A 22,595-nucleotide genomic window follows, 5' to 3' on the forward strand; every position below is an offset into this window, starting at 1 on the left:
TGTATCATACTAACTCAAAGTCAGTCTCAGAGTGTGTACCACTAGTCCCAAACCAGTCTCAACTAACCCGAAGTCAGCATCATAGTGGGTACAACTCCTACCACTGGTCCTAGACCAGTATCATCCTCCACTGACTCAAAGTCAGTCTCAAAGTGTGTACCACTGGTCCAGACCAGTCTCAACCGACCCGAAGTCAGCGTCATAGTAGGTACCACTCCTACCACTGGTCCCAGATTAGTCCTCCACTGACACGAAGTCAGTCTCAGAGTATGTACCACTGGTCCCAAACTAGTCTCAACCGACCCGAAGTTAGTGTAATAGTGGCTACAACTCCTACCACTAGTCCTAGACTAGTATCATTGATTCCAGATCAATGAAGGTCATCCTAGCATATGGAGTATGGTAGATACAATGAAGCATCCATCGGTACTACTATGGTCCCTATCCTCATTTCCCTACTCATTGATCAGATGAGAGGTACTTCCCATGAGTCCCAGACTACATGGGTGGGATGCCTTGATAGGATAACTAATCAATTCTATCCACAGGAGAGTGAATCATCCTGTCCCACAAGAGAGCGAATCATCATAACCAGAGGAGAGCGAATCATCATGTCCATAGGATAACAAATCATCCTATCCACAATCGCCATGGAGAACACATCATCCAGGCCTCATAGGAGAACTAATCATCCTGCTACACAACTGTCATAGACAACACATCATCTAGACCTCACAGGAGAACTAATCATCCTGCTACATAATCATCATGGAGAACACATCATCCAGACCTCACAGGAGAACTAATCATCCTGCTACATAATCATCATGGAGAACAAATCATCTAGACCTCACAGGAGAACTAATCATCCTTGCTACATAATCGTCATGGACAACACATCATCCAGACCTCACAGGAGAACTAATCATCCTTCTACATAATTGCCATGGGGTATCACAAGAAAAGTTTGATTCTTTTTCCCTATACATGTACACCACCAGGGGATGGTGAGTCACCCTATGGTCATATGTCGCTCCAAGAAGTATCCCGCTGCCCCCCCCCCCCCTGAAGCTCCTAGAGCTCAATACATAATACAAGACCCTCATCAGAGGGTCTTTGAATGACACCAAGTCATTCTTGGAAAGTCAAGAATTTGACTTTTCCTAGGGGCTTTGTCAGAATGTCGGCCACTTGTTCACATGTACCAATATGCTGGAGCCTTATAGTTCCCCGCTGCACCATATCTCGAATATAGTGGTACCTGATATCGATATGCTTGGAGTGACCATGAAATATAGGATTCTCTGATAAACAAATCCCACTATGGTTGTCAAATAGGATCACGGTGGTATCCAATGTAAGTCCAAATAGCTCACTGAAGATATTTCACAACCAAACTACGTCATAGGAGGCCATGCTAGTAGTAATATACTCTACCTCAGCAGTACTCAAAGCCACCAACTTCTACTTCCTGATCATCTAGGATATGGAAGCGGATCCCAAGGAGAAACAACACTCGAAAGTGCTCTTTTCGGTCCACCACACTGCTTGCGCAATCAACATCAGTATACCCAAGTAGTCTCACATCTCTGGCAGTGTATCTTAACCCATAAGTAATTGTGCCACAAAGATATCTCAATAGATTCTCGGCACCAATCCAATGTATGTGGTGAGGTTTAACAATATGTTGACTCAATGCGTTGACTGCAAAGCATATATCTGGACGAGAGTTCACTAAGAACATTAATGCTCCGATGAGTTGATGATACTCGGTGGCATTTCATAAAACAGGTCCAGATGCACTACTGCTTAACTTTTTGAAGTCAAGCTCCATCGAGGTAGTTTCGAGCTTGTAGTCTACCATACCAAATCTTTCCAATATCTTCACCACATATTTTCCTTGAGATAGGAAAATTTCCCTTGGCTTCTGCCAAACTTCAAGTCCTAGGAGATAGTGCATCAGTCGTAGGTCCTTCATTTCAAATTCAGAAGCCAACTCCCTCTTACATTTGTGAATGAGAGGGTCTGCACCTATTAGAAAGAGGTCATCCACGTACAGCACCAGTATGAGAGGTTTTTCATCTTCAACCTTAGAGTAAAGGTTAGGATCGGCTTCACTCCTAGTGAATCCCAGCTTCATCAAGTAGCTATCGATCCTCTCATACTATGCTCGGGGTGCTTGCTTCAACCCATAAAGAGCCTTCTTCAACCTATATACATGCGATTTTCGATCATAAATCTCAAATTCTTCGGGTTGCTCCACGTAGACCTCTTCTTTGATCGAACCATGCAAGAACATGGTCTTGACATCCATCTAATTTAGGTTCCATCCTTGTGAATCTACAAGGGCTATGATCGAGCGGATGGTGGTATATCTAGCAGCAGGTGCAAATATCTCATCATACTCTTTTTCTTTCGATTCCCTTATGTCAACTTCTTGAGAGCTCCTCGTTGTAGGAAGATTGTTCACCTGGTTGAGACACATATCTTCGTCAAAGGTAAAATCATGACTAATCATGACTTCCCTTTGATCGGCTACATAGATTCTATAGCCCTTAGTATTTTCACTATAGCCCATGAAGATTCCTCTCTTTCCAGATGCACCCAATTTATTCCTTTTCTCTTTCAGCACATGAAAATATATAGGGCTTCCAAAAATTCTAAAATGAGATATATTAGTTTTCTTACCGGTGAACATTTCTTTAGGAGTCTTAGAACCCAATGCTTTGATGAGGGCATTGGTTTTGTACATATACGGCGGTGTTTGAAGCTTCGGCCCATAGAAACATCAAAAGTCTTTGATCATGGAGCATGGCACGGACAACTTCCACAATCATATGGTTCTTCCTTTCCGCCACACCATTCTGTTCAAGAGTATGTGGTATAGTAGTCTCCCTCTTAATGCTAGCCTCTTTACAAAAGTCATGAAACCCGTTAGATTCATATTCAATCCCATTATCAATCCTTAAGATCTTGATCTTCTTTTCAGTTTGATTCTCGATCAAGACTTTGAAGTGTCGAAATGAAGAGAACACTTCATCCTTCTTTTTCAAGAAGTATATTCAAGTTTTTCGAGAATAGTCATCTGTAAAAGTAAGATAATATGAATATCCTCCCAAGGAGTTCACAAGCATCATACTAGATATGTCTAAGTGAACCAACTGTAATATATTGGAGGCCTTGCTTTGGCTTGAGGGGAATGGTCCCCTTTTGATTTTTCCTTTGTCACATCCCAAACATACACCTTCTTTCTCTACTCGGAATTTGGGCATCCCTGTCACCCTTTGTCTTACATTGGATAGAGCTTTATAATGAAGGTGGGCAAACCTCTGATGCCAAAGTTTGGACTGAAGAGATGTGTCACATGGCACCTAGCGGACTTCCACCGACATGATATAATGAATTGACTCAAAACCCAAGAGTAAAGGCATTTTTAACATTGTTTTTCCATACACATACCTTGCCATCACTGAAGGTCACCCTGTAGCCTTTTTCCATAGAGTCCTGGATGATGTTCTTTGTTTTGACTTCACCAGTTTTCCATTTTTTCTTCGCAGTAGCGGGTGCATTTGATGGAGGCTCAACAATATTGCCTCTCACATGGTCCAACACTCCTTGATCTTCTAAGGTTAGATCGAGAGACATCTTCCATCCATGATAGTGAAACTCCTAACGGAGCTTGTCTTCGGCGGGGAAGAGTGTTGAGGACCCCATAGTTCTTTTAGCATAGCCTTGCCAATATTCTCTTCGATGATTGCTCTTGCTCTTGCTCGGGCTTTGTCTTCACCTTTTCTCTGATACCATGTTAAGTTATGGTATGTTCTATGCTTATAGCAGTTTACTTATCTTTCTTATTATTATCCACAGATTAGCAATCACATGTACATAAAGTAAAGAACAGATAGAACATTAAATGATCGATAGAAAACAAGCCAAGACAAGAGACACAATATGTGGCGGCTAGCCAGGGACAAACCACAATGTGGGGAACTCTTTGATCAAATATTCCTTTATCTTCAATAATTCAGCAGAGAGAAATAGTACAAAAATCTGATTTATATTAGTAGCGGCAAACCCTAGATCAACGACATCAGCATCACCGACATCACCGACATCAGTATCGATGGCATCATCAGCATTAGCATCATCAGAATCACCAGCATCACCAGCATTAGTGGCATCAACATCATTGGAATCACCAGCATCATCATCATCGGCATCATCGGCATCAGCATCATTGGCATCACCGGCATCACCAGCATCACTGGCATAATCATCATCGGCATCACCGGCATCAGCATCATTGGCATCACCGACATCACCAGCATCACTGGCATAATCATCATGGGCATCACTGGCATCACCGGCATCACTAGCATCAACATCATCAGTATCACCGACATCTGGAGCCTCTTTTCTGCGCAGGAGAGAGAGAGAGAGAGAGAGAGACAGAGAGACAGAGAGATGTGATGAGAGAGTGTGTCTAAATGAGGGAAAGACCTCTTATATTTATACACAAATGTTGATGATTGAATAGATGTGGCTATTGGGCTTCTAAGCCTACATGAGCTGCTGGTCGGCTTGATAATTATTCCATAATCAAAATAAATTCATATATCCATAAATACTTATCGGAATTGGATGATCTTTAGATCAATACTACACCTCTCGATGAGAGGAATATAATAAAAATATTATCAGCCATGAATAAGATGACCCACATGGAGTTTGGCCCTTGTTTCCAATTTTAACAATCTTGTAGGATTTCTTGTAGGATCCTGTAGGTGGTCTTGCGTAGGAAAAAAATAAAATTTTCCTTTCCTATAGACTGCTTGAGGGCCGAGAGTGACTTTGATAGTGTGGAGCCTTGAGAATGTGAATGCTTCTATGCATGGGGATCAAACATTTATTTCCTCATATGGGTGATTTGAGTGAGGTGGTGTGTTGGAAGCCGACGTACAGATATTTATTTTTGGACCGTTGGTCCCACTACCACATCATCATTCTCCTCACCTCATAATCAACTCCCACTTCGGGCATCCGTAGCTTAACTATTTTTGACCTCATCCTTCTTTTCCTTGGCTTGACTACTGCCACATGTGTAAGGACTAACTTCTTTCTCCTCGTTGACTAAACGAAGGTGGACAAGTTAACTGGCCACCTTTCACTTATAAACCAACTTTTTCACAAATTTTACATCTTTTGATCACATTATGCTAACGAGAGAGTGGAAGTGAGATACTTACCTGTGGTAATGATGCCTTGATGTTGTTTGTTGAAGAATGAAGTCTTTGTTGTGTGTTGGCTACATGTGCTTTTCTCCTCTTTTTTTTTTCCTTTGATGATGTTCTTTGATGTGTAGGTACTTGGTGTTGATGATGATGATCCTGATGCTACTACTAGGCTCTGGAGGAGCTTCTTCTACCTCTAGATCTTCCATGCTTGAAGTTGACTACAACCTGTTATTTTTGTTTTGTGGGATAGGCTGCTACAAGATTTCCTACACGATGTCTTGTAGTTGCTTCTCCCTCAAAATTCTTAATCATTTTCTACTGCTGGAGCTTGAGGATGGTTGGCATGGGTAGAGAAGGGGTCTAGGGATTTGTGAATGAGGAAAATATCCTTCAGGTGTTGTCCCCTTGCTCTCTGTCTTCATCCTCTTTTCTCTGTGTTTTTTTCTTTGAAAATTGATTTATTTTTTAAACTGAATTTTTTGATGAATGCAGGGATGATCATGGTGGAGAGAGGTATGGTGATGAGATGGTGAAATGGGATTTTTTTTTTGACATGGGCAGGTCATCCCCTTGCTCTAGAGAACTTCCTTTAGAATTCCCAAGCCACTGTAATTCCTAAAAGATAATCCTGTAGGTTTTCATGGAATCATGTAGGTTTACAGGGAATCCTATAGAAAACGCATAACCCTTGCAAACTAAGGTAAATGAGTAGAAAAATAGAGGGAATGATGGAATGATGAAGGATAATGAATGGAGAAATAAAAACATTAGCTGGATAGGTCCCTTTTTATTCTTTGATTGTCCTCCTGCTGACTTACAAATAATATTTTCATAAGTTTCATTTTCTTCTTTATTTTTATTTTTATTTAATTTTTAATTGAAAGCAACTAATTTGCCTCCAAGAGATTTTCATCCGAGCTGCTTGCCCTACAGGCCTCAAGAGAGGTTTTCAGCAAGAGATCTTTTTATTTCTCTTTTTTCTTTTTACACCATCGGGCTGCCTCAAGAGGTTTTCAACCTAATAGTGGGACTCAGGTGCCTCATGGAGGTTTTCACTTGAGTCTCCTTATTTTTCTCTTTCTCATTTTATTTTTTATTTTTTTATTTTTTTATTTTTTCCCTTTTTTCTTTTTTCTTCTCAGTGACTTGATGAGGTAGGAGCTGAAACTTGCTCCACCACCATCATTTTTTTACTGATACCATCATTGAACTCTTGCTTTGACAATGGCCTCTTGTAAACCTTCAATCTGTGCCCATTAACGAGTAAAGGAATGGCCTCTACATTTATGGTTCTAATCTGTACTGAACCATTATCATTGCATTTCTGTATGACATAAGGCCATAACTATCTAGTCCTTAACTTTCCCTTAAAGTCTTTATATCTAGACTCCTATAAGAAAGCATAATCACCTTCTTGAAATTACTTTTCCTTGATGTTATTTTCATGATAGATCTTCCTCTAAATTTGAGTCACCTCTGTGTGTAGGAGGGCCTACATTTTGAACTCATCTAGCCCATTCAACTAGAGAAATCTCTCTTTTTATGCACTGTTGAGATCTAGATCTAGTTGGGATTCCATCCTCAATGTATTGTATTCAGATTCAATGGACAACAGGGCCTTCTTCCCATAATATTTTCTGTTGTTGCTAACCACTTTGGTCAAAATGCCCTCCAGAGCTCTGTTTTTCACCTCCACTTGCCCATTAGCTTGTGGGTCATAGGGAGCGAAGATTCTATGCTTGAACTTGTGTTGGCTTAAAAATTCTTCAATCATGTTGGACATAAACTGGCTGCCTTGTGATGAGCCCCAATTTTTGGTACAATTTGGGCTCATATTGGCCTACTTGCCTTGCTCAACCATTCATATTTTACCACTTATGCATTCATTTCTTAGTATATTCGTGTTGTTTGTAGGAAGAAGGGCAGGCATTATATCTATGTGACTAATACATGATGATTTCAAGTTCTTGGCATTAAAGAGACCAAAAGACCACGCAAAAGGAGACAAGGAGACAGCAAAGGTGACATTTCGGGTTCATAGGGAGGCTGTCCACAGTCTTGATGACCCTCCTCGTGATTATCACCTTCACTCCGAGCTCTAACAACTCTCCCCACCGAGCTTAAAGGCAGCCAACACGTTCTACAGGATCAGTAGTTTTACAGCAGTTTTGACTCTCAGCTGGACAGCCAAGCTCCACGAATGGAGGAAGCTAGCTTGATCTTCATTTTGTATAAATATGAAGGCCGTAGCCTTTGTTAGGAGATTTTTGAACTTTTGGATTGATATTGTAATTTTTGGAGCATAGCTCGGTGTTTGTTTTTGTAAGCCAATTTTGGCATGACATCAGAATTTTGATTATGAATAAAGGCAAGCATATTTGGATCTAATTCTGAGCTTTTAAGGGAGCTATAGCTCTCAGGTTAGGGCCCAACCTGAGAGCAATAGATCTCCTCTTCTTGTAGTGTTATTCACCTTTCTTTCCAGCATTTTGTTTACTTGTTTTGATATGCATTTCAAGAACACAGTTTGCTGATTTGATTTCGTTAATAGGATTGAGTAGGATTGGTTTATGATTAAATTACTCTCAGCTGCTTAGATTCGGATAGGAGGTTTGTAATACACAGGAGCTCCAAGAAAATGTTGTTAGAGATCACTGCCATCTCTGTTTAGGGATTGGGGTGCAGTCTATACCAACCACCAAAAACAAACAAAACACAATCTTTTCTACTCTCATGCAAGCTGCAACACAGTCGGTTTAATCGTGGATCCTTCCATGCACTTTCACTCTTGAGCCATACCTCGTCATTGCAATTCCATGCACTACTCCTCTTCATGATTTACATCATTGTTTATTGATTTAATAGCACAGGTAGCACTGGTTAATGAATTCTCGTTTTTAGTGCAAGACACAAGTCATTTGTTTTATTTACACTGCTCCATATCATTCCAATTCCTTCTTCTTCTTCTTAACCTCTCCCCAAGCCACCTACTCGACCTCTGTTCAGCTCGTTTGCCTTCCAACTCATCCATTGCCATGTAGCTTCATCTTTTTGACCTTTTGTTGCTGCCATCCTTCTATCCACCAACCAACTTTGTGCACTCTCTCTCCATCTTGTTCCTCTGCCCTTGAGCCACCACAAGCTCCATCTCCACCTTACCTATCCACCCAAACCATCCCATCACTTCACCATCACCCAAAACTTCCACTTACAGCACATCCTGTAGAAGGTAGCAGACTTCCTGTAGAATTCCTTAGTTTCCTGTAGGATCCCCTGCAGACATCCTATAGAAGCCTACAAACTTGGTTGCCAAGCATCCGAACGTTGTAGACCTCTATGGACTAATGCTAGAGACCCTCTGGGACCTCTCCTAGCCATCCTGACCTTTCCCAAGCTTTCTCTCCCTTCGCACCACCTCTGCACAGCCAAACCCTAATAAGAAACAAAGTCATAATCACTTCATCCACTTAAGCAAAAATACAAAAACCATGTTCTTTTTCATAGAAGTAGTTTGAGTTCATGCATTTCACATCATTAGAGGTAATGACATCCTTTTTAGACATTTTCACTTTCACCATTGCATCATAGAGGTTAAACTAGTCAAATTAGGGTTTACTAGGGTTTCATGCTTTGGTTGGCTTTCAGTTCACTTTTGCAAAGTAGATCAATTTCCCTCGAGATAGCCTTCGTCCATCATATAGAAAGCTTCTTCTGAAGAGAATATAGAAGTTGGATTGAGCCCTAGCAGACTTGTGCCAGCTGACCAAGTGACAGCTGCGACAAGAGCTAGTACTTGTGCATACAGCACCGTCGCTTCCAAGTTTGTACGAACTACCGGGTTGATAAAATTAGAGATAGGGAGCCGCAGGAGTTGTAGCATTATTACTACAATACTGGAGCCCACCATATTTTTGGCGCCGTTGCCGGGGAAGCGTCAGAGTATTAGTAATTGTTGCTTTTCTTCTATTTTCTTACTCTTTCCTTCTGCTAAGTAGTTTATTTCATTTCCATTCTGCAAAAGTAGCATAGACATTTCTTGCTTTCATAGATTAGCATTTCCTGCTTTCATAGATTAGCATTTCCTACTTTCATAGATTAGCCTTTCATTTCTGCAAGCGTAGACTAGTGTTTCATTTCTACAATTTCATTTGAGAAAAGTAGATTAGTTCTTTCTTGCTTTCAGTTTAATTCTGCATCTTTATAGTTAACTGTAGATCAATCTGTTTCAGTTTTGCAGGTACAAAAGAAAAAGCAAAAAAAATCGAAAAAGAAAGTCTTTTCCATTTCATGCCTCGTAGGAACCGAGATAAATCAGGCAAATTCCTACCCAACACCCCCACCACATCACTGAGTCACCCTTGTCTCTTCTTTGGTGACAGTGACCCAGAAGAACCTATAGGTGAACATCCAGAGATATACAAAGATCCTATAGTAGAAGAAGAGTTAGAGACCACTCCACCTGAAGCTATGGCTGACAATAGAAGAGAAGATGAGAGAATAGAAGGTGCCTTCCCCATCCGAGAGACCAATGGAGAGATGAAAATGAAGAACATTATCCCCTCCTCCTTACCTCACTTCCATGGTCTGACTACTGAAGATCCTGATACCTTCCTGTTTGAGTTTGTTGTCCTTTGTAGAACCTATGACTATACTGAAGATGAGCAAAAGCTAAAACTCTTCCCTTCAACTCTTAAGGATGCAGCATTACGCTGGTTCATGGGCTTACCTGGGAATAGTATCACCACTTGGGCTCAGATGCAGCAAGCTTTCAATACCAAGTACAGGGATTATTGTAGGTCTAAGGAAACCAAGGGAGAAATCTTTCGGATGACCATGGGGAATGATGAGTCCTTAGAGGATTATGAGGAGAGGTTCCAACTAAGCTATAAGCGGGCCAGGTGTACACTTGACCCTGAATCCATCAAGTTGGTCCTGCTCCGAGGAGTCCCTGAAGACCTCTTAGATACCCTTCACATGTTAGCTGGGGGGGACATTTACCAACTTCCTTATGAGGACATCAAGACTGTGTTTAGAAACCACTCCAGGGCAGCTAGGAAACGAGGTAGGGGAAACCTCCTCTCAACTAGTGTCCCTTTCTCCAAACATGAGCTTTCAAATCAATTAGAAGATCTCAAGAGTGAGGTGAGACAGACCATTGCCATGCAGCTGGACACATTCAGGATCCAGTAGAAGAAAGAAGAAGCTGAGAGAGCCTTGGCTATCTTCTGCCCTAGGTGCACAAGGAGACACCCTAAGAACGAATGCCCATTGCATTCGGTTGAAGTATGTTTCGTTTGTGAGGAGGACCATCCCACAAATCAGTGTCCAACCTTACCTGGGTTTAAAGCCATGTACCAAGGGACAGAAGCTCCCACTGAACCTCTCTATTACCTCAACCAAAGGAGGCCACAAGGATCTAGACCTTATCAGCAAGGGATGCAAGGGGCACCTCAAGCTTATTACAGCCCCAACCAATCGACTCCTATGCCTTCCTGGGGTCCCCCTGCTCATCCTTCCTGGTCCATGCCTCCTCCATGGTCTTATCCACCTCAGTACCCCACTCAACCTACTTCTCATTCATATCATTCACATACCCAGCCACAGCCTCAGTGGAATGCACCTCAGTCGGGGTGGAGGCCCCAGTACAACACTCCTCCTGCCATTTTGCCTCCACCACCGGTTCAACCTCAGCCATTACCTCCTGCTCCTCCAAGGCAACCTCAAATGCCTGCTCAACCGAACCCGAACCCCAACAATAGACAGGCCTAGCAGGTATACACTGGGGAAATCTCATGCCCTACCTATGCTGTGGAGATCCAGGAGATCAACCTTCGATCTGGAAAGACTCTACCAGATCGCCAACCTCCTCCCCCAGAGGATGAGGAAGATAAACAGGAAAGTGAACCAAAGGCTATTCCACCCTTTCTTGAGAGACTAACAGCCACCACACAACCCAACCCAGAGGAGGATGAGCTTATGGGTGAGCTCAAGCAGTTGTGTGTAAAAATACCACTTCTCCAAGCCATCAAGGATGTGCCAATATACAACAAACTGGTTAAGGAAAAGTGCTTCAAACACCCAGGCAGGCGGAAGAAAGATGCTTCAACCATCAATGTCATAGGACAACTGTCTGACCTTATGTTAGGACAAGTCATCTGCCCAAAGTACCTAGATCCTGGAAGTCCTGTAGTAGATGTCCACATCAATGGCACCATCATACCTCACACCTTGATTGATCTCGGGGCTGCCATTAATGTGATGACCAGGGACACCATGCTCAAACTCAATCTTCAGGGTTCCTTAAGGAAGACCTCGACAGTACTGCAATTAGCAGATCGCTCCACTGTGACTCCCGAAGGGATTGTGGAGGATGTCTTGGTCTCTATCGACTCTTGGGAATATCCTGCAGATTTCTTGGTTCTGCAACCCAAGGCAAAGCTTACTGGATATCCTCTCATTTTGGGAAGGCCTTGGTTAGCCACTGCAGATGCTTACATAAGTTGTCGTGCAGGAAATATGACCATCAAAAATGGTCCTATGTCCAAACAGCTAGTCCTATACCCTCCTGCCCAACCCTCCTTAGAGCATGACTTACCACTCTGGTTAGAAGAAGGAGAAGAAGACGAGGTGTACTCAGCACCTCTGTGCACCTTAGAGACCACTAGAAGAGACCTCCCAACCGAGGATGACTTGATTGAGACCTTGATCCAGAATCCACCTTCCAGTGCACTATCCTTAGAGAAATTGGTGTAGGATGCCCAGGCTAGCACTTTAGTGGATCTTTGTACAACCAACCCTGTCACTCCCAGAGTCAAGAATGTGGATTTCAGCCCTGAGAGAGCGTTGAAGATCAGCTCCTCTCTATCTCCTTCCCAGGAAAAGGAGCTGTGTAGCCTGTTGTCCAGTCACCTAGATGCTTTTGCTTGGAGCTATAAGGAGATGAAGGGAGTCCATCCTTCGGTTTGTACCCATCACATATACATCAAAGAGGATTGTAAGCCGGTTAGGCAACCCCGGAGGAGAATGAATCCAGCCCTTAAGGACATTGTCAAGGAAGAATTGCAAAAACTGTTGGATGCCAGATTCATCTACCCCATCTCAGATAGTGAATGGGTGTCCCCTCTGGTGTTGGTTCCCAAGAAAAATGGGAAATGGAGAATCTGTGTGGACTACCGGGAATTGAACAAAGCTACCAAGAAAGACCATTTCCCTCTACCTTTCATAGATCAAGTGTTGGATGGACTGGCAGGAAAGAAGTTCTTCTCTTTCCTGGATGGGTTTAGGGGGTACAACCAAATCCAAATCAGCCCGAAAGACAAAGATAAGACCACCTTCACTTTTCCTTGGGGTACCTTTGCCTACCGATTCCTTCCCTTTGGGCTATGCAATGCTCCTGCTACCTTCCAGAGAGCTGTTTTGAGCATCTTCTCGGAGCTGGTCCATGATGCAGTGGAAATCTATATGGATGACTTCACTCCTTATGGGGCCAAATTCCAGGAAGCATTGTCCAATCTGGGAAAAGTCCTAACCAAATGCATTGAGATGAACTTGTCCCTTAGTCCTGAAAAATGTGAATTCCTAATGACTGAAGGGACCGTGCTAGGCCATACCATTTTTTGCCAAGGGTTGCAGGTGGATCCTAACAAAATTGCTCTCATCAAGAAGGTTCCACCTCCTCAAAAGGTAAGGGATGTTCGGAGTTTCTTGGGATTAGCAGGATACTACCAGAGATTCATTAAAGATTTCAGCAAGCTAGCCTCGCCATTGTTTGGCCTGTTGGCAAAAGATGTGGAGTTTAAATGGACTGACGATTGTCAGAGGGCTTTAAATGAGTTGAAGAACAAGTTGGTGTCAGCCCCAATCTTGAGAGGTCCAAACTGGGCCCTACCTTTCCACATCCACATGGATGCCTCGAACAAAGCCATAGGTGCAGCCTTAGGACAGGTTGAGCAAAAACTTCCATATGCCATTTACTTTGTTAGCAAAAACTTGTCCAAAGCTGAGCTGAATTACACTGTAACCGAGAAAGAATTCTTGGTTGTGGTCCATGCACTGAACAAGTTCCGGGATTATATTACTGGCTATCAAACCTTTGTACATACAGACCATGCTGCAATTAGATATTTAATGAATAAACCAGATGTGAATGCTCGTATTATTAGATGGTTACTTTTGTTGCAGCAGTTTGATTTGACCATTGTTGACAAACCAGGTAGAGAAAATGTTGTTGCTGATTTTTTATCTAGATTGGATTTGTCTGCAGATGAGGATGGAACGGTGGATGACCAGATGCCCGATGAACATCTGTTTGTTATTTCAGTACTCTCTCCATGGTTTGCTGATATAGCAAACTACCTTGTTTCAGCACAGTTCCCTCCGCACCTATCTTCCAGAGAGAAGAGCAGAATCATCAGAAAAAGTGCCTCATTTACTTGGATCGGGGGCAATCTGTTCAAGCTTGGCCCCGATCAAATCTTAAGGCGTTGTGTAAGGGAGGAGGAAGTCTTTGATATCCTCCTCGCTTGTCATGATGGGCCTTGTGGAGGACATTTTGCAGCAAAGAGAACTGCCTTCAAGATCCTGCAAGCAGGCTACTATTGGCCCACACTTCATCAAGATGTCAGAAGATATGTCAGCCAGTGTGACCAATGCCAAAGAATGGGGAAACCAACCCAAAAGGATGAGATGCCTCTCCAACCTCAGGTGACTCTTGAGCCATTTGAGAAGTGGGGTATGGACTTTGTGGGCTCAATCAACCCTCCTTCGAGGCAAAGGTCTTACATCATTGTGTGTACTGACTACCTGACAAAGTGGGCAGAGACCAAAGCAATCAAAGCAGCAACAGAAGAAAAGGTCGCCGAGTTCCTAAGAGAAAACATCTTCTATAAGTTTGGCTATCCAAGAGAGCTGGTCATCGATCAAGGGAGCCAGTTCACCTCCAACCTGGTTGAAGATCTACTAGCTCATCACAAGATCAAGCATAGGACTTCCACCCCCTATCACCCTCAAGCAAATGGGCAGGTGGAAGTCACCAATAGAGCATTAGAAGGGATCTTGACTAAGGTGGTGAGCAGCAGCAGAAAGGACTGGGCAGATTGCCTGGTTGAAGCCACATGGGCTTACAACACCACTTGGAAGACCACCACCGGCTTCACACCTTATGAGCTGGTCTATGGGAAGAAAGCTTTGCTGTCCATTGAGTTTGAATACAACACTTTGAGGATGGTAGCTCAGCTGGACCTAGATCTCAGCCATGCACAACAAGAAAGGCTATTGCAGCTGAATGGCCTAGATGAACACCGAATGCAGGCCCTCCTTCACTCAGAAGTGGTTCAACTTCAGAGAAAGGTGTGGCATGACCAACATCTCCATGACAAGCAATTTCAGCCGGGAGATTGGGCTTTGTTGTATGACTCCAGATACAAATATTTCAAGGGGAAGCTGAGAACCAGATGGCTAGGGCCATATTCAGTGGAAAAATGTCATGACAATGGATCTGTGCTTATTAGGACCATTGATGAGGAAGCCATCCCCATGCTTGTCAATGGGCATCGATTGAAGATCTACAAGAAGCCTCCCTCAAGACAAGAGTTCATCAAAACTATGGAGAAGGCAGTGTTGGTCATAGAGAAGGGTTCTGCCTCTGCTTTGGGCATACCTTGAAGAATCTAATATATATATATATATATATATATATATATATATATATATATATATATATATATATATATATATATATATATATATATATAGATATATAGATATATATAATAATAATAATAAAGATCCTTGGGTGAAAACCTTTCTGAGGCGCCCAAGGCAGGTGGTAGGGGTGAAAACCTCATTGAGGCACCCCTATTGTCCTTTCAAAAAGAAAAAAGAAAAAAGAGATTGGAAAAAGATCCTTGAGTGAAAACCTCTTTGAGGCGCTCAAGGCAGATGGCAAGGGTGAAAACCTCAATGAGGCGCCCCTGTTATCTTTCAAAAAAAAAGAGAAAAAAGAAAAAAACAAAAGAAAAACAAGGTCAACAGATTCATTATGTAAAATTGCATGCAGGTGTTCTATGGAGGAGAGGAAGCCTCTCAACTCAAAGCCAAGGGTCCTCATCATGCAGCAAGGACACCTCACCAGCACCTCCTCCAAGAATCCTCCTTTTCTCCAAGGTATGTGCAATTTTATTCCAGCTTGAGTCTTCTACAGGAAGACGCAGATTTTCTACAGGAAAATGCAGAGTTTCTATAGGAAGATGCAGATCTTCTACAGGAAGGTGCATACTCTCTACAGGAACGCATCCTTTCTACAGGAAGCGCTGTATTTCTACAGGAAGCTTCTTGTAGAAGCTCAAAACGGGCCAGAATTCATTTCATGAGGCGATCTAACGGCTAGGGATCGGTTTGGACACATGCATGCCACGGTTGTCAACCATGCACATTACTGCTATCTTGCTCCACCGTCCTTGTCGACATGCAACCAAGTACCTGCACCAGCAAAGCAGATCGATGAGTCTCGAGAAAAGCAACCTGTAAATGGAGAAGCACTAGAGATCTCGTACCATATTCATCACAGTCAGCCCGAGGCTCCGAGAGCATGATCGTTAGGCCATCCATTGTCGTGCAGCATGCACCCAAGGAGGAAGAACTGTTCCAAGACATCCCGCGGGAGTCCTGTAACAGTTAAACCTGCTAGAGTGGATACCATTCACCGCGCAGGCCATCTGAAGGGAAACGTGGGCGCATGCAACTGAAGCATCCCATCCATCGACGGCAGCTCATGAACATGGACCTCTGGGCCTCTGTAAGTCCACCAGCAGCAGGTAACTCGACTAATCAACGTCCAAAGAGCCGAAACATCGTGTACAGCCACGCAGGTAAGTGTCTCGACCCTTCCTTCCATCAGACTGCATGAATATTACTTTGATTGATTGATTAGGTGTAAAGGTGAATGGGTTGAGCGGCAGTATGGTCAGTTGGCCGGCCACGTCGGCCAGTTAATGGTCCAGTTGGATGTATGGGTGGCGGCTGTGACAAAACGAATGGGCAGCACGCACGTGAGAGAAATCCCGTCGAGGGAATGAGTTCAACAGAAGAGGCGGCGGCAGATCCGCGGGAATTGGTGTGGCAGCAAGTGAACGCACAGTTGAGTGATGGGGTGATGCCACCCAACGGTCCGGCGGGGACAGCTCACCCCCGCGCCACGGATTCCGCCGAATTCAAAATCTAATCGGCTAGATTGCATTCATGCATTTAGCAACCACTGGTTTGAACTCGAGCGGCCATCCTGATCCTTCTGTAGTGTGATACGCCGAGCCTTTGGCTATCAGAGTGATTGAGAAGCACACCCAAGGTGCAGACCGACTGCAATCTCTCCTGAAAACCACGCGCTGCATTCTACAAGAACGCTGCATTCTACAGGAACGTTGTCATCCTACAGGAACGCAGTTTTCTACAGGAAAGCGGGTGCCTCACGTAAAAAGGTGGCCAATTAAAGAGGTAACCCTGAACTCTTCATCCAACTGGTTATTAAAGGTGGCAAGATTGTCGTCCACAGTCCGGTCATAGAAAAACGGTGAAATTGTTGTCTGTTGCGCCTATACTATCATTCTACAGGATGTCGAGTAATTAAAACTGTGTTAAGTCCTCAGGGATAAGTTTTGTGGGTTATGTGCATGACATTCTATGCTCTATCTCAGTAAACCAAAATCTCTTCCACAATCACCACCTCTGGTTAAGAAACTTGTTTTATCATGCCGGGTGGTTTTATAAGACGGGAACCCACTGATTCAACCAAATTGAGGGAAAACCAGGAAGTGGTAGAGCTCTTCACACGGGTTCAATGGATATCTTTTTGTGACAAATTGCAGGGGTACTATGATGAAGTGGCAGAAGAATTTTTGCAGGCTCTGAAGCCGAAATCCAAGACACTGGCCACAGTGAACTTCAGAGGTCTAAGCCTCAAGCTCACCCCGCAATATATCAGTCGGATCACTGAACTTCAGATGGGTTTGCCATGGGATAAGGAAGAAAGAAATTTGAGCCAGCAAGCCAAGAAGGAATTCTTTCCACCTGAGGAGGAATTCTCAGAGGACAAAAATGCGGTGCAAAGAACCAGCTTGCTGCCACCATGGAATGAAGTTAGTTTGCAAATCATGAAATATATAACTTGTGAAGGCCGTTTTAGCATCGTGTATGCATATCACTTTCGGTTGCTCACTGAATTGAGGCACCGGATTGATCTTCCTGTAGAACAAAAAGTGAGCATCCCTTATTTCCTGTTGCAGTCTCTAATTGAGTGTGCCACAAAGCTAAAAGAGGGCATACCAGATCAGATAGCCCACCATGGGCTGATCAAGCTTCTTGTGGAGGATGCGCTGCATTCATATAAGGCTCCCCTCTCATGGGAATCATTCCGGAATTTGACAAGAAATGGAGACACTAAAATGTTGATTGAAGAAACGGGGTCCTCCAGCAGTGAGGAACAAGAAGCAGTGGCCGAGGGAAAGAGACAAAAAGGCCAGAAGACCCCGACCACAGTGCAAAAGAAAGAACAAAAGAAGAAGCATGAGGAAAAGGATGACAAAGAAAAAGGTGGCACACCCATCTTGTCAGCAAGAGAAAAGAGGTTGAAGAGCAGAATGGACAAAGCTGAGGTGGTCCACGTCAGCCCAAGTACCTCATCAGCACCTGCAACCAAAGCAAAAAGCAAAACCCATGTGGCTAAGCAAGAAAAGGTGGTGACACCCGTGTCTACAGGAAAGCAGAAACAGGCTTCTACAGGAAGCCCGAAAACAGAGACAAGGGCTTCTACAGGAAGCCCGAAATTGGCAAAAGGGGCTTCTACAGGAAGCCCGAAAATCATTGAGAAACAGGCTTCTACAGGAAGCCCGAAAACAGAGACAAGGGCTTCTACAGGAAGCCCGAAATTGGCAAAAGGGGCTTCTACAGGAAGCCCGAAAATCATTGAGAAACAGGCTTCTACAGGAAGCCCGAAGACAGAGAAAGGGTCTTCTACAGGAAGCCCGAAAATTACCAAAGCAGGGGCTTCTACAGGAAGCCCGAGAGTGTCTAAAATCGGGTCTTCTACAGGAAGCCCAAAATTGGTAAAGAAAGGATCTTCTACAGAAGGCCCGGAAGTGGGCAAAGCAGGGTCTTCTACATGAAGCCCGAAATCTGAAAAGAAGGGGCCCTCTACAAGGAGCTTTGAGAAAGAAAAACGTAAGGAAGAGAAGGCTGGTATTCTCGAAAAGGAGGCAGCAGCTGCACTGGCCGCCCTCAGTACACCTCCAAAGCCGAAGGAGAAGAGAGAGAGGGAGACTCCTCTACCATCTAAAGCCAGGAGAAGTAAGATGATAAACACGGGCAAGCCGCAGCCTCCACCCAGCAGCCAAACCATTTCAGGGGTGTCCCTACTTCGCCCAGTAAAAGATCCCCCTCTAAAACATCAGCCACCCCTGAGAAGGGAAGCCCAAAAATAACTTCCTGGGCACGAAGGATAGGCCAATCGGCTTCCGAAGCCCGGCTCAAGGAAACGGAAAAGGGGGAGGAAGCGCCACCATCATCACCGCCAGGGGCAGAAAAGGCAGGGCCACCAAGAACAAGAAAGGAAGAGCATGCTCCGGGCTCTAGTTCTCGGCCAAGGACGAGGAGTCAGAGCAAAGTTGCTCAAGGATGAGCAAATAGTTTAGCTGGGGGGTGATGATGAACCCCAATTTTTGGTACAATTTGGGCTCATATTGGCCTACTTGCCTTGCTCAACCATTCATATTTTACCACTTATGCATTCATTTCTTAGTATATTCGTGTTGTTTGTAGGAAGAAGGGCAGGCATTATATCTATGTGACTAATACATGATGATTTCAGGTTCTTGGCATTAAATAGAGCAAAAGACCACGCAAAAGGAGACAAGGAGATAGAAAAGGTGACATTGCGGGTTCATAGGGAGGTTGTCCACAGTCTTGATGACCCTCCTCGTGATTATCACCTTCACTCCGAGCTCTAACAGCTCTCCCCACCGAGCTTAAAGGCAGCCAACACGTTCTACAGGATCAGCAGTTTTACACCAGTTTTGACTCTCAGTTGGACAGCCAAGCTCCACGAATGGAGGCAGCCAGCTTGATCTTCATTTTGTATAAATATGAAGGCCGTAGCCTTTGTTAGGAGCTTTTTGAACTTTTGGACTGATATTGTAATTTTTGGAGCATAGCTCGGTGTTTGTTTTTGTAAGCCAATTTTGGCATGACATCAGACTTTTGATTATGAATAAAGGCAAGCAGATTTGGATCTAATTTTGAGCTTTTAAGGGAGCTATAGCTCTCAGGTTAGGGCCCAACCTGAGAGCAATAGATCTCCTCTTCTTGTAGTTTTATTCACCTTTCTTTCCAGCATTTTGTTTACTTGTTTTGATATGCATTTCAAGAACACAGTTTGCTGATTTGATTTCGTTAATAGGATTGAGTAGGATTGGTTTATGATTAAATTACTATCAGCTGCTTAGATTCGGATAGGAGGTTTGTAACACACAGGAGCTCCAAGAAAAGGTTGTTAGAGATCACTGACATCTCTGTTTAGGGATTGGGGTGCAGTCTATACCAACCACCAAAAACAAACAAAACGCAGTCTTTTCTACTCTCATGCAAGCTAAAACACAGTCGGTTTAATCGTGGATCCTTCCATGCACTTTCGCTCTTGAGCCATACCTTGTCATTGCAATTCCATGCACTACTCCTCTTCATGATTTACATCACTGTTTATTGATTTAATAGCACAGGTAGCACTGGTTAATGAATTCTCATTTTTGGTGCATGACACAAGTCATTTGTTTTATTTACACTGCTCCATATCATTCCACTTCCTTCTTCTTCTTATTAACCTCTCCCCAAGCCACCTACTCGACCTCTGTTAAGCTCGTTTTCCTTCCAACTCATCCATTGCCACGTAGCTTCATCTTTTTGACCTTTCGTTGCTTCCATCCTTCTATCCACCAACCAACTCCGTGCACTCTCTCTCCATCTTGTTCCTCTACCCCTGAGCCACCACAAGCTCCATCTCCACCTTACCTATCCACCCAAACCATCCCATCACTTCACCATCACCCAAAACTTCCACTTACAGCACATCCTGTAGAAGGTAGCAGACTTCCTGTAGAATTCCTTAGTTTCCTGTAGGATCCCCTGCAGACATCCTGTAGAAGCCTGCAAACTTGGTTGCCGAGCATCCGAACATTGTAGACCTCTGTGGACTAATCCTAGGGACCCTCTGGGACTTCTCCTAGCCATCTTGACCTTTCCCAAGCTTTCTCTCCCTTCACACCACCTCTGCACAGCCAAACCCTAATAAGAAACAAAGTCATAATCACTTCATCCACTTAAGCAAAAATACAAAAACCATGTTCTTTTTCATAGAAGTAGTTTGAGTTCATTCATTTCACATCATTAGAGGTAATGGCATCCTTTTTAGACATTTTCACTTTCACCATTGCATCATAGAGGTTAAACTAGTCAAATTAGGGTTTACTAGGGTTTCATGCTTTGGTTGACTTTCAGTTCACTTTTGCAAAGTAGATCAATTTCCCTCGAGATAGCCTTCGTCCCTCATCTAGAAAGATTCTTCTGAAGAGCATATAGAAGTTGGCTTGAGCCCTAGCGTACTTGTGCCAGCTGACCAAGTGACAGCTACGACAAGAGCTAGTACTTGTGCATACAGCACCGTCGCTTCCAAGTTTGTACGAACTACCGGGTTGATAAAATTAGAGATAGGGAGCCCCAGGAGTTGTAGCATTATTGCTACAATACTGGAGCCCACCACCTTGACCGATGACCAGTTCTCTAGGGTACCCAAACTTGTAAATACATTTTCCCTTAAGAGCTCAACCACCTTCTCCTCTATTGCTCCCTTGATTTCATTGGTTCTATCCCACTTGATCAAATAGTCGGTGCAAACAATGTTGTACTGCTTTTTCTTAGAAGGAGGGTCAATAGGTCCAATGAAATCCATGCCCCACTTTTCAAATGGATCAAAAATCAATTGAGGTTGCAAATGAATTTCATCCCTTGGAGTAGGCTTTCCCATCCTTTGGCACCGATCATACTGACTAGTATATCTTCTCACATCCTAATGAAGAGTGGGCCAATAATAACCAGCTTGTAACACCTTGAATGTTGTCCTCTTGGTTGCAAAGTGACCTCCACAAGGCCCATCATGACAGGTCAGAAGGATGTCAAAGACTTCCTCCTCCCTGACACATCTTCTTAGAATTTGATTTGGGCCTAGTTTGAAGAGGTTGCCCCCAATCCAAGTGAATGGGGCACTCTTCCTCACAATCTTGCTTTTCTCTTTGGAGGACAAACTCGGTGGGAATTGTGTGGATACCAAATAGTTTTCTATGTCAGAAAACCATGGAGAGAGAACTGAAATGGTGAATAAGTGTTCATCCAGTAACTGATCATCAACCATTCCTTCCTCCCCTACAGGCAAAGTTAATCTGGACAAAAAATCTGCAACAACATTTTCCTTGCCAGGCTTATCAACAATAGTTAGATCAAACTGTTGTAATAAAAGTAACCATCTAATAATCCGAGCATTCACATCAGGTTTATTCATTAAATATTTAATTGCAGTATGGTCAATATGTACAATTTTTTTTATAACCGGTAATGTAATGCCTAAATTTGTTCAATGAATGCACAACAGCCAGGAGCTCCTTTTCGGTCACTGTGTAGTTCAGTTCAGCCTTTGACAAATTCTTACTGATAAAGTAAATGGCATAAGGCAATTTTTCATCTATCTGGCCTAGAGCTGCTCCTATGGCTTTGTGTGAGGCATCATCATGTATATTAAAAGGAAGGGCCCAATTTAGGCCTCGAAGAATAGGTGCAGTGGTCAACTTGTTCTTTAGGGTGTCCGGAGCATCTTGACAGCTTTTTGACCATACAAATTCAGAGTCTTTGGCCAACAAACCAATTAAAGGAGAAGCTAAGTTGTTAAATTCTTTTATAAACCTCCAATAGTATACAGCTAAACCTAGAAGCTTCTAACATCTCTTGGCTTTTGTAGAGGTGGGACCCTTTGGATGATGGTTATTTTGTTCGGATCCACCTGCAGTCCTTGCTCGGATATTGAATGACCTAGCATAGTCCCTTCAGTCATCAAGAACTCACATTTTCCGGGAGTAAGGGACATGTTCATTTCAATGCATTTGTTTGACACTTTACCTAATTTGGATAGAGCCTCCTAGAAATCACACCCATAAGGTGTAAACTCATCCATATAAATCTCTACTGCATCATGGACTATCTCAGAAAAGATACTCAAGAATACTCTCTGGAAAGTGGCAGGGGCATTGCATAGGCCAAAATGAAGGACCC

This window comes from Pinus tabuliformis, chromosome 9, assembly GCF_031772625.1.
Source record: "Pinus tabuliformis cultivar Carrire ecotype Pingquan chromosome 9, CPIR1, whole genome shotgun sequence".
Classification (NCBI taxonomy): domain Eukaryota; kingdom Viridiplantae; phylum Streptophyta; class Pinopsida; order Pinales; family Pinaceae; genus Pinus; species Pinus tabuliformis.